Source organism: Myotis myotis, unplaced genomic scaffold, assembly GCF_014108235.1.
Source record: "Myotis myotis isolate mMyoMyo1 unplaced genomic scaffold, mMyoMyo1.p scaffold_m19_p_5, whole genome shotgun sequence".
In the NCBI taxonomy this organism is placed as follows: Eukaryota; Metazoa; Chordata; class Mammalia; order Chiroptera; family Vespertilionidae; genus Myotis; species Myotis myotis.
Window position 1 is genome coordinate 475573 of NW_023416357.1, and position 13755 is coordinate 489327.

General features: G+C 44.9%; 1 protein-coding gene across 6 annotated transcripts in view; it reads right to left on the bottom strand.

Annotated features, from left to right (window-relative positions):
- The window catches only part of GPBP1 (GC-rich promoter binding protein 1), a 48288-nt gene extending 35877 nt beyond the window's left edge, over positions 1–12411 (bottom strand). Inside the window, exons 1-2 of one of the 6 annotated variants that reach the window (XM_036307837.1) lie at positions 12121–12409; positions 10419–11368 (exon numbers count right to left, since the gene is read on the bottom strand). The gene's annotated coding sequence lies outside the window, so the exon portion shown is untranslated. Of the gene's footprint in view, positions 1–10418; positions 11369–12120 lie in introns of all 6 variants that reach the window. The other 5 variants (XM_036307836.1, XM_036307838.1, XM_036307839.1 and 2 more) reach the window with 5 other exon arrangements.
- Positions 12412–13755: the final 1344 nt, after the last annotated feature.

Here is a 13755-nt window from a genome sequence, read left to right on the forward strand (position 1 = left end):
AAAAAACTTTTATCACACAAAATGAACTTTAAAACAAAGGATATAAGGACCCTTCATGATGATAAATGAATCAATCCAACCTAAGGATATAAACCTTGTAAACATTTATGCCACCAACAGAGGAGCAACTAAGGATACGAAGCAAATACTGATGAACATAAAGGGAGAGATTAAACATACAGTCATAAAAGATGATTTTAACACCACACTGACATCAATGGATAGATTTCCAGACTGGAAATCAACAAGGAGTGTCTTTAAATGGCACACTAGAGTAGATGGACTTAATTGGTATTTTCAGAGCATTTCATCCCAAAGAAGCTGAATATACATTCTTTTCAAGTGTACATGGAACATTTTCTAGGATAGATTACATGCTAAGACAATAGCTAAAAGGACATACTGCATGCATACATACATACACACACACACACACACACACACATATACACAAACACACACACCTTGCTAGGCAATTTGCTTAGGGCTTTATAAGTATTATCTCATTCAATCCTCCCTGCATCCCAGGAAGTTATTATCTTTTCTTCAAAACAAGAAAAACAGGTTTATATATGTAGATATATATATATAGATATACGTGTGTACGAATATATATATTATACATATATATGACACATAGAGTTCCTAAGGTCACAATACTAATCAGTGGCAGCTGAAATTCTTAAGCACTATACACACCCACATACATACACTATGAATAACCCAGGATACATTAGGTAGAGACCTTTCTTATCTTATAAAATACTAGAGGCCCAGTGCACAAAAATTTGTGCACTCAGGAGGGTCCCTCAGCCTGGCCTGTGCCCTCTCGCAGTCTGGGAACCCTCGGGGAATGACCACCTGCTGGCTTAGGCCCGCTTCCTGGGGGATTGGGCCTAAACTGGCAGTCAGACATGCCTCTGGCAGCCCGGGAGCCCTCGGGGGATGTTCACTTGCCGGCGGGGAGCAGGCCTAGCTGCAGTCGGACATCCTTAGCGCTGCTGAGGAGGCGGGAGAGGCTCCCACCACCACCGCTGTACTGGCAGCAGTCAGCCTGGCTTGTGGCTGAGCAGAGCTTCACTCTGTGGGAGATCACTGACCACCAGGGGGCAGCTCCTGCATTGAGCGTCTGCCCCCTGGTGGTCACTGTGTGTCATAGTGACCAGTGAATCCTAGTCACTCTCCTGTTAGGGTCAATTTGCATGTTACCCTTTTATTATATAGGACTAGAGGCCCGTTGCACAAAGAGATTCGTGCAATAGGCCTTACTTCCCCTGGCTGCCTGCACCAGTTTTCCTCCGGCATCCAGGACCCAGGCCTTTGGTCCTGCCACAGCGGAGAAGCCAAGCCTCGTCAGTCTTCAGTCCATGCCTGAAAATTAACCCATCTTTGTTGGGTTAATTTGCATAGTTGCTCTGATTGGCTGGTGGGTGTAGCTGAGTGACACCAATTTACATGTTTCTCTTTTATTAGTGTAGAAGACTAGCTTTAATATCAAGTACTGAAGCATTTCCCTAAGGTCTGAGTAAGATTTAGTCTTACAACTATCTCAAACTACACAAAGTACAAATCTCAATCTCTTCCTAGGCAGGTAAAAGACAAGTACTTTGAGCTACCACTGCAGTCACAACTGGCTCTCCACTAATCTAGCCAACTTTGTCCCCAAATAGACTCTTGTACTCATTAAATTCAGCCCTCGAAAGGATAATTTAAAGGAGTAAGGTGAAAACATTTTCACTCCCTTTTCTCTGTTTACAAGTTCCTATAAAAGGAACTCATATTAGTGGAGGCGAGACCAAAGAGTAATTCATGTGAAAAATCTGAAACTATCAGTTGAGTTATAGAAAAAAACTAAGGCAACTAAGCTTGCATTGCAATAGTCCTTAAGCCATCTTATCAGGTGAATCCCACTTTTCAAGTCGTTTTCAACATAGCTAGTAATCCATGAAACTGATTTCATCATTCACCTGGTGGTACTGTCATACAGCCCCAAGTTTAGTCTTCTTCAGCTTTAGTAAATAAGCCCTCATACATGCTCTACGATTCAGAATAAGGGCTCTATTTACTCTATATTCACAGAACTTCAGAACAGACAAACTACATGAATTTAGGAATCTTAGTTTTGCCTTGTTTGCTACTAAAAGGCCAACACCAATAAAAGTGCAGCACAGCAGGCACTTAAACATCTGCTGAGGCAATGACCATCACTAACACAGACCAGCTCAAGAGATAAAAATCCTACATCCACTGCTGAGTCAATGTTTCACAGTAAATAAGTTGATACTTTGGACCCTACTTCCTCATTTCCAATACAGAAATACTGTCATTTGTTTTCCATTATGCTCAGGTACAAATTAGGTAACAGAAACATTTCAAGCCACTGGAAAGCAGATTGCTCTATGAATTCAAAATGGCATTCTTTTGCAACAGGTCTTTCTTCACATGCCCATAAAAAACAATTTCCCCTTTTAATCCAATTTCCTATAGCAGATTTGAGAAAACAAAAATATGTCAATCATGTTTTAAAATAAAGAAAAAATCAAATGCTATAATTTCTATCAACTGCTCAATAGAAATGACATAATAAATATATGCCAATGAAGAGTCCACAAATTTCCACACATATGGTCAACTGATTTTCAGTAGAGGTTATTTCAAAGTGACTGAATGGAAAAAAACGTCTTTTCAACAAATGGAACTGGGGCAAATGGACATCTACACTTAAAAAAAAAAAAGAACCTCTCAACCCTTTCCTCATATCACATGCAAAGAAGACAATAGACCTGTAAATGTGAGCGAAACAATAAAATTTCTAAAAGAAAGCAGGAGAAAATCCTGTGATCTTGGGTTAGGCAAAGATTTCCTAGGACACAATAAAGCACAAACCTTGAAACAAAAATTAACCGATTTTACCTCAAAATTAAAAAATGTCTACTCTTAAACACACTTAAGAAAATGAAGACAAACCACAGACTGGAGAAATTATTCGCAAAAGATTTGTATGATACACATACCCAAGTAGAATATAGAGTTCTTTCCCAAAAAAAGAATTGTTTCAACTAAGTAAGACAAGTGAATTTTTTTAAATGCACAAAAGATGTTTAACACCTCACCAAAGCACATAAAAAGACAGATGCGCAACATCATTAGGGAAATACAAATTCAAACTACAATGCAAATTCAAACTATACACCCACTAGAATGGTTAAAATTAAATTCTGTATCATTGATCTAGAGTTGTGCTGTCCATTATGGCAGCTAGTAGCCATATTCGTTATTCAAATTTAACTAAAATTAAATAAAACTTAAAATTCAGGTCCTTATCTGAACTAGCCACATTTCAAATGCTCGTTACTGGCTAGTTACAACAAGGAGCGGTGCAGACACAGAACACGTCCATTATCTGACAAAGCTGTACTGTACAGCACTACTCTGCGACTTACAACACTAGAAGTTAACTCTAACAGAAAACAGATAACACAATTCAAATTCTGGCTCCCTCTCTTACTGAGGACCTTGAGTAAATTATTTAATATCAGACTAAGTTTCTTAAAACCATTAAATAGCATTTATTTCACAAGGTAATTGGGAAAAACTGAGATACTATACAAACATTAGTTATGCCAAAAAGAAAATACTTCTGAGATCAAACCCATTCGAAAGGTATATTTGAAGAAAGTCACAACTATCATCAAAAGGAAAATAAAATGTAGTTGCTAAGAATATTTTCTAAGTTCCTGAAACAGAATAGTATGGTACTTTCCTCCAATCACCACCTTAAAAACTGAAACTATGAACCATAATGGTTGGGAGTCTAGACTCTGGATACAGAATGTATGCATCCAGAAATGTCACTTACTGGTCATATGGGAAGTAACTTAAAATCCCCTGACTTCATTTTCTCATCTGTAACATGAGGACAACAATAGGACCTTCCCACACACGGTGTGTATGGGGCTTACCTTATGTCATATACTTAAAAGACTTAGAACACTGCCTGGAACATGGTAAGCATTGATAAATATTAGTTATCAAGATCTGCTCATTATCATAGGTCTTGATATCCAGAACATAAAAAACTCCTACAACTCAACACAAAAACAATCTGATTTAAAAAATGGCCAAAGGACCTGAATAAACTTTTCTCCAAAGAAGGTATACAAATTGCCTAAGCACATGAAAAGACATTACTAATCATTAGGGAAATGCTAATCAAAACCACAATGCCCTAGCTCAGCGGTTCTCAACCTGTGAGTCGCGACCCCTTTGGAGGTCGAAAGACCCTTTCACAGGGGTCGCCTAAATACATCCTGCATATCAGATATTTACATTACGATTCATAACAGCAGCAAAATTAGTTATGCAGTAGCAACGAAAATAATTTTATGGTTGGGGGTCACCACAACATGAGGAACTGTATTAAAGGGTCGTGGCATTAGGAAGGTTGAGAACCACTGCAGCTGATTTGGTTCAGTGGATAGAGGGTCGGGGCCTGCGATTCCAGTTTAAGGGCACATGCATGGTCCCAGCTCAATCCCCAGTAGGGGACATGCAGGAGGCAGCGAACAGTGATTCCCTCTCATCATTGATGTTTCCATCTCTCCCTCCCCCTCCCTTCCTCTCTGAAATCAATAAAAAAATACATTCTTAAAAACCACAATGAAAAAAACGAGATACCACTTCAAACCCATTAGGATGGTTATCATCAAAAACACAGAGCCCCAGCCGAAACCGGTTTGGCTCAGTGGATAGAGCGTCGGCCTGCAGACCGAAAGGTCCCGGGTTCGATTCCGGTCAAGGGCATGTACCTGGGTTGCGGGCATATCCCCAGTGGGAGATGTGCAGGAGGCAGCTGATCGATGTTTCTAACTCTCTATCTCTCTCCCTTCCTCTCTGTGAAAAATCAATAAAATGTATTTAAAAAAAAGAATCAACCAATGAATGCAAAAAAAATAACTGAACAACAAATTGGTATTTCCCGCTCTCCCCCTTTTTCCTCTTTCTCTCTCTCTAAAAATCAATCAATAAATTAAAAAATATTTTTAAAATACACACACACAAAAATAACAGCAAGTGTTGGAAAGAATATAAAGAAATTAGAACCCTTGTAGACAACTGATAGAAGTAAAAAATGGTGCAGCCCCTATGAAAAACAAAGTTCCTGAAAGAATTACATAGAATTACCATATGATCCAGCAAATTTACTTCTGGGTTTATAACCAAAAGAATTAAAAGCAGGGATTTAAACCGATATATGAACACCAATGTTCACAGCAGCACTGTAAGCAGCCCAAGTGTCCATCAACAGATAAAAAGATAAGCAAAATGTGGTATATACATACATTAAATTATCCTGTCTTAAAAAGAAAATTCAGATTCTGACACCTGCTACAACTTGCATGAACCTCGAGGACATTATCTGAGTGAAACAAGCCAGTCACTAAAGAACAAATAGTGCACAATGAGGTACCTAGTAATCAAATTCATAGAAATACAAAGTAATTGCTAGGGGCTGGGGAGAGAGAAAAAATTGGGAGTTAATGCTTAATTGGGTGCAGTTCTGGAGATGGGTGGTGGTAATAGCTGTACAACATTGTAATGTGCTAGATGACACTGAACTGCATGCTCAAAAGTACCTAAAATGGCCAACTTTAAGTTTATGACCCTCATACACTGTTTGGGAGATTAGTGTGAAGGGGTGGGAAATTCCATCTCATACACTGGTTAGAAAGGTAGAAGGATTATACCTTCTAAATTCATTTAAATTTAGAACACACTTTTTTCTCTAAACTTATAATAGTTCAACTTCCTATTTGTGGGGTGAAAATTTTGGCTAGTTATATTGACAATTATGAGGCGTGAAGGATTACTTCCTACTGTGATTTTTAATATGTCACAAATAATTCTGATAGAAGATGGTGTCTGCAGCCTAGATTTAATGATTTGTTTCTAATGAAAAGAATGTGACTTCTAAGAATAGGTAGGTCATAAAAGGCACACCTCACCTATCCCTTTTCTCAAGTCACTTGCTCTGGGAGACACAGCTGCCATGCTGCAAAGAAACTCAAGCAGCTGGCCAGGCCCGCATGGCTCAGTGGTTGAGCATCGACCTATGAACCAGGAGGCCACGGTTCAAATCCAGGTCAGAGCACATGCCCGGTTGAGGGCTGGATCCCCAGTGTGAGGCGTGCAGGAGGCAGCCCATCCATGATTCTCTCTCATCATTGATGTTCCTATCTCTCTCTCTCCCCCTCTCCCTTCCTCTCTGAAATCAATAAAAATATATTTTTAAAGAAAGAAAAAAACTCAAGCAGCTGGATGGGGATATACACAAGGGTAAAGAACTGAGTCCTTCAGACAACAGCCAGCATCAACCTGCCAGCCAATGAGAACACCACTTGGAAGGAGGTCTTCCAGCCCGTCAAGCCTTTCATTGGCTGCAGCCCTGGTCAATTCATAAGACTTTATGAAAGACCCGGATGGAACCCGAACCACTCAGCTAAACTGCCCCCAAATTTCTAAAAACTCACTCATTAAAAGGATATATATTTATGTCCACTGAAAAGCAAACTAATTTCTTTAGCTAGTACGCATGTGTAAAGGTAACTTCCTGACGATTTTTCATTTTTAGAATTTTTAAAAATCTATTTGCAAGTTCTGTCTTTCAAAGGAAATAACCTATTTAACTAGGAGGTTAAAACTCTTTTTCTTGCTAAAAAGATGCAGAAACTAGCAATTACTCGAAGGGATACAGAGCAAAAGCCTGTAACTAATGGGTGGGGCGACTGACAAAAAGGAAAAAAGCAGATAAAAGTTTAAAAAAAGAGAGAGAGACCCAACCATTAAAGGTTGATCAGTAATTCTAACTTTGGTTTCTCGTGAGGGTTCTATTGAAAATTATGAACCTGATCCCCAGGAAAATACATTAAGCACCCCTAAAATTACCCATTTCAGAGAATTCTCTAGCTATACTGTCTCCCACACCCACCCATGCAGCCAAAAAGAATTCATGTTGGAAATTCCTGACACACAAAACACTGGGAGGGAAGGAGAGAAGGAGAGGCAGGGACCGAATCTCTTTCCAACCTACTTTCCCCTACACAACCTAAGGGCTGCTAAAGTGACAAAACAAAAGGCTATACTTCAGATTCTCTGGCCACAGGAGAGAGGATGGGGAAAAGGGAATGGAACTAAAGGCAAAAAGGTGAGTTAACAGGTGATTTCCTTGGCCAAGGACCAAGCTAGAATAATAAATGAAACTGGAAATGAGGAGGCAGGGCCTGAATAAGTATTGCAGGTCATGCAATTAAAAGCAACAAGAGCCCTAGCGGTTTTGTCTCAGTGGATAGAGCGTTGGCCTGCGCACCAAAAGGTCCCGCTTTCGATTCCAGTCAAGGGCACATGCCTGGGTTGTAGGTTCGATACCCCGTAGGGGGCATGCCGGAGGCAGCTGATCAGTGATTCTCATCATTCATGTTTCTATTTCTCTCCCTCTCCCTTCCTGTCTGAAATAAATATTTTTTTAAAAAAATAAATGCGCCCTAACCGGTTTGTCTCAGTGGTTAGAGCGTTGGCCTGCAGACTGAAGGGTCCCAGGTTCGATTCCGGTCAAGGGCATGTACCTTGGTTGCGGGCACATCCCCAGTAGGGGGTGTGCAGGAGGCAGCTGATCGATGTTTCTCTCTCATTGATGTTTCTAACTCTCCACCCCTCTCTCCCTTCCTCTCTGTAAAAAAATCAATAAAAGTATATTTAAATAAAATAAATAAACGCAACAAGAGAAAAAGTCATTTCAGAGACTATAAATACTGATTTGATATGTAAAATGTATTAAGCAGAATATTAAAATATAGAAGACTTTACATCTATATTACAGTCCATGATTAACAAAAAAACCTTCAAATGCATTATTTCCATCTGTTTTATTAAGAACTAAGGCCAAAAGAGGTTACGTGAATATACAAGGTCACATGCGCCCTTTTCTAGATATTCCAAATCCTAAACCAAAAACCTTTCCTAACTCCCAGACATTCCTCACTTTCTGCATCACTGCCCTTACCTGGATCTAAACTGTCACCTAAACATTCTCATCAAAAATTAAACAGAAAAGGTGGTTGCGTCAAATACAATTAGATAATTTGGCCTGGGTTTAGGTTCTCTGCTCACTTGCTAATGTTACTTTCAGACTAGAGATTTCCATCCTTATTCCCTTCTCCTATCTATAACTCCCTAAATCTTATTTTCTTCTTTCTGTTCACTCCTGTTCTTTCCTTATTGTTTCCCATTAGTCTTATTTTCCTACTAGTCCTCCCTTTCTCAATTCTAAAGTGTCAACAGCTATAAACACAAAATCCATGTAGTAATCTCAATTCAAAGCCAGAGAAAAAGTAAAACAGTTAACATGCATTTAGCTCCAAACCTGGGCAAAGAGGCAAGGGTGCATGAGATCTCAATATAACCTGACCCCACATTTTAATACTTTGCTAACCCAAGTTATCACTCATAGCTACTAACAACAGCAAAACCAACAAAAGTTTCTCTTCTATCTTTTAGCTTCCTCCAAATAGCAATCAAAACTAACTACAAAGAAGCAGCATATGAAAAGAAAAACAAAAATATCAGGATAATGCCCAAATAAAATTGAGTTAATAAAGTAAAATCCACAAAGCAGTGTTAAGTATGGTACAATAATGATTACTAGTACTAGCATGGGGCTTGGAGAGTTGGTCAAGATGCCAATCTATCCTTGGCCCTAACCAAGGTAACTTTGCCCGTCTCAGTCTCCCTAAATCTTAGTTTTCTCACCTCTGCCACTGTAATAGTACTTTTCTCATAGGATTATGCTAATTAAGACATACCTTGTAAAGTACAAGGCAAACACATGACACAATCTCCATCTACAAATGTTAGCCATTGTGATTGTTATTTTTAGACCTATAGTTTAGGCACTAGAGAAAAAAAAGGAAAAAATGGGATAGGAGAAAAAGAGGTACTTATGGGGGGATAAGCAGCAGCCCAGTCACTGTTCCAATAGCTACCAATACTATAGATTTCAATGCCCAGAAAATATTTATCAAAACAATCAAGTAAGGCCCAGCTGAGGTGGACCTGTGAACCAGGAGGTCACAGTTCCATTCCTGGTCAGTGCACAAGGGGGCGTGCAGGAGGCAGCTAATCAATGAGTCTCATTGATGTTTCTATCTCTCTCCCTCTCCCTCTCTGAAATCAGTAAAAATATATTGAATTAAAACCAAACAAACAAAAAAAACACCATTCAATCCCGTAAGATAAATATTAAAAAATAATTCATGCCCTAGCTGGGTAGCTCAGTTGGAAAGAGCTCCATTCTGATACACCAAGGTTTCATGTTCAAACAGGACCGGACCACATACAAGAACCAAGCAATGAATGCATAAGTAAAACAACAAATTCAATGTTTATCTCTATCTCTCTCCCTCCCCTTCCTCTCTCTCTAAAAATCAATTTTTTTAAATAAAAGGTAATTCACTCACCAAAAAAATTCTATTATGGCAATTAATATTCACCTTTTAAAATACATTTTATTGATTTCAGAGAAGGAGGGAGAGAGAGATAGAAACATCAACAATGAGAATCATTGATAAGCACGTCCCCTACTAGGAATGGAGCCTGCAACCCGGGCATATGCCCTTGACCAGAATCGAACCCTGGACCCTTCAGTCCACAGGCCGACTGCTCTGTCCACTGAGCCAAACCAGCTAGGGCGGAGCTGAGATCTTAAGGAATAATTTGAAATAAAACCACTTCAACAGGTTTAAAAAACTTAATTTCTGCCCTGACCGGTTTGGCTCAGTGGATAGAGCGTCGGCCTGCGGACTGAAGGGTCCCAGGTTCGATTCTGGTCAAGGGCATGTACTTTGGTTGCGGGCACATCCCCAGTGGTGGGTGTGCCAGGAGGCAGCTGATCGATGTTTCTCTCTCATTGATGTTTCTAACTCTCTACCCTTTTCCCTTCCTCTCTATAAAAAAACAATAAAACACATTTTAAAAAAAATAAAAAACAATTTCTATGATAGGTTCAAATGTTAAAACTTATGCCTTAAAACAAGCTACTTCTGAAATAGCATATTAAAAACCAGGCCCTATAAGATTTTAAACATGAATAACTTTTTGGGTTTTTTCTACCAATCTAGGAATCCACAAAGCCTAAGGTGAATAACAGCCATATGTACCTTCTTACTTTAGGAGCACAAAAAATTAAAATTTGGACTGTTTGATCTGAAATAGTCTTAAACCTTAACTCCTTCCTCATTTAAAATTAATAGTTGTTTTCAGATTGTCCAGAGCAATATTATTGGGAGACACTGAAAGGTTCCAAGAATAACAAAGGCTACCTTGACCCTTATTGCATTTTACAAAAGTCCATTTGACATGCTCACCATATATAGACAGTACTTACAAATTCCAACAGGACCGCACAAGAAGGTGTTGGGCTTTTCTCTGTGATCTTTGTGTTTTCCAGTTTGTTTTTTTATTTTGTATCCCCTGAAATAAAATCCAAGTTCTTTAAAGATACTTAACCTATGACTATTTGACATAGAGTTACTTCAAGTCAGCTACCCATACTTCAGGTTTAAAGTTTTCATATGGCTACCTCCAGATTAGCCAAGTTCCTGGGGTTTAAGGTGATCAAGTCTTCTTTATTATTCCATGTACTTGTCAGTGTTGTACTTATCCACTCGAGATGAAATATCCAATTTATGACCCAAAAAGCAAAAACAAAAAGAAAGCTTCACATCTGAAGCGCATTCCTGAGCAGCACTCGGAGACACGGCTATCTCAGCACGACCACGCTGCTGGGAAGCGGCACCATCTTAGGTTTCCACGTAAATAAAAGAGAAAAGGAAAAAAGCGGGTCTCCTTCAGTGTCTTCATTTAGAGAAGCCGCCCCATTGTGACACGCGCGGGGCTGAGGTCAGAAATTCCCACAAGTTTTGAGGAGGATAAGCTGCAGGGACCTTCGGCACGATTTCAACAGGAATCGGAAACTTCCGAAACTACCCGAGGCACGAACCAGGCATCGCTTACAGTTTCGGCTGACACCACCACGGGGTGGGGAAGGCCACAAAACACACAAACACACACACCGGAAAACACGCCGGCAGCCGAAGCCCGGAACCGGTTATGTAATCCGCGGGAGCCGCGCCGTCAGGACCGCCGGGCGCCCGTCTCGGCAGCGCGCGGAGCCGTTCGCTTCAGAGACGATCCTCGCCCATTCAGCCAACTTCTGGGGCGGAATGACCGAAAGCACTGTAATTCCAAAATGGCCACTGGAAGTCCCGGCCCGCAGCCTAGGAGAGGATCTTCACACCTGAGCGACGGCGATCACCTGGAAAAGTTGTGCAAAAAAACAAACAAACTTGCATTAGCCGGAGGTGTGCAGCGGAGCCAGGAATTCGCCCCGAGAGCGGGGCCCGGGAGCGGGGCGGCCCCGGGGCGAGGGGCTGAGCGGCCAGGGGGGCAGAGGGCTCCCCAGTGGGGGCGGGGGGCGGGGAGGGGCGTCGGTGCCCCGGGAAGGGGCGCGGTACCGCGGTTATGTAAGGAGCCCACACTCCGCGGCACCCGTCCCCCCCGGAGAGCGGCACCCCGCAAGGAGGACCGGTCCGCGGGGCCCGCCCCGGGCACCGGGAGGACAGGTGCGCGGCCACCGCCGTCCCTGCCGCTCGGCAGCCCGCCCCGCGCAGCCGCGGGGTCGGAGGCCGAGGGCCGAGAGGGGCCCAGGGGCGACGCCCCCCGCCCCCCCAGCCGGCCTCCGCGGGCAGATGCGCTCCGGCTCCCTGGACGCAGGAAACCGCTCCTTCCGGCGCGCCCGCCACGCAGGGCCGCTCGGACCCGGGCGGGAGCCGGGAGCGGCCGAAACCGCGGCCGAGGCCCCGACCCGCCCAGCGCCCGGCTCGGCCCGGCCGTCCCGCCGCCCGCCCCACGCAGCCGCTCACGGCCCCGCGCCGGCCCACTCCCGACGCCCCGCTCCCGCACCCCGTCCGCGGGCACCTCGCACCGCGCGTCGCCAACGCCGCCCCGACCCCGGCCCGACGCCCACACGCCACCCGCCGACGCCGGCGCGGCCCCGACCCCCGTTACCTTCGGCCCCCGCAGGTGCCCGGGCTGGGGTGCGGGCGCTGGGTCCGGGACGAGGCTCTCGGTACTTTGAATAATCCCCTTTTGCCGCTTTTCCCTCCCCCACAACCAGTCTCCGTCCCAAAATGGCGCCGACCCGGTCCGCAATATTCTGGGACAAGTCTCGCGAGATGAGGGACGGCGGCGAGGCAGGGACGGAACTGGAGGGCCGAGGGGAAGGGAGGGGAGGCGGGGCGCGGACCAGCAGGAGCGAGGCCGGGTGTGGAGACGCCGCCGCGAGCGCAGGAGCCGACTGGGCGGGGCCGCACGGGGAGCGCCTCCACCTCAGAACCTTCCGGCCCGCGCAGCCGCACACGCGCCGCGGAGACGCCCCGCCCTCTACGCCGGCGGCCGGGAAGGGGCGGGGCGGGGCGCGGCTACGTCAGGGGGCGGGGCTACGCCGGGGCGGGGCCGCGAGGAGGCCCCGAGGGCGGGGGCGGGGCCCGCGCGGTGACGTCAGCAGCAGCTGGAGCGGGGATTACCCCCTGCTGCTGACGTGCGCGCCGGGAACAATCGGGAAGGTTCGGTGGAAGGGGGATTCCCCGCCTCCCCCCGCCCCCCGGAGCCTCTCCGCGGGCCCTCGCCCCGCCTGGGGCCGCCCAGGGCCTACACGGCGGGGGACCCGTAGACCAGGTCGGAACGCCGCGCCGGGAGGCGGCCGCGCAGCCCAAAGCCGGGGAAGCCGCGCGCGCCTCGCGCTGGGCCGGGCGGACGCGGATCACGTGCTCGCGATGCGCGGTTCCACGCGGGGAAGCGCGGGCGGTGCTGGCCCGGTGGTCCGGCGCTGGTGCACACGCCCTTGGCCCGCGGGAGCCGGTGCTGCCGCCGCCAGACGCTCCTGGGAGCCGGGCGCAGACTCTCCGAGTGTCGGCAGGGCCCCGGGGCGATGGCCATGGTGCCGGGCTGAGCCTGCAGCGTCCGTCCCGCGCCGCCCACGCGGCTTTAAATGAATGTCCCGGTCTGGTGGTCACTTGGCCTCGTGGAAAAGCCTTTAGAGTTTAGACGCTGAAAATCGGTGGTTCTCAACCTTCCCAATGCCACGACCCTTCAATACAGTTCCTCATGTTGTGGTGACCCCCCACCATATAATTACTTTCGTTGCTACTTCATCACTGTAATTTTGCTACTGTTATGAATCGTCATGTAAATATCTGATATGCAGGATGTATTTTCATTGTTATAAATTGAACATCATTAAAGCATCGTGATTAATCACAAAAACAATATGTAATTATATATGTGTCTTCCGATGGTCTTAGGCGACCCGTGAGAGGGTCGTTTTGAAACAACCTTTGACAACCCACAGGTTGGGAACCGCTGGTTTATAGTAGTACGTGAGTCTCCTTTTTTCCCCCATAACCTCTCCCCCGCCCCCAAGCACAAGCCCTCACCCCCCTACTGTCTGTGTCCATTGGTTTTGCTCATCAGTTTATGTTGTTCATTATATTCCACAAATGAGTGAGATCATGGGATATTTACCTTTCTCTGACTGGCTTATTTTGATTAGCATAATGCTCTCTAGCTCCATCCATCCTGTTGCAAATGGCAAGAATTCCTTCTCTTTTACAGCAGCGGTACAGGTTTGAATGTTTTTACGTT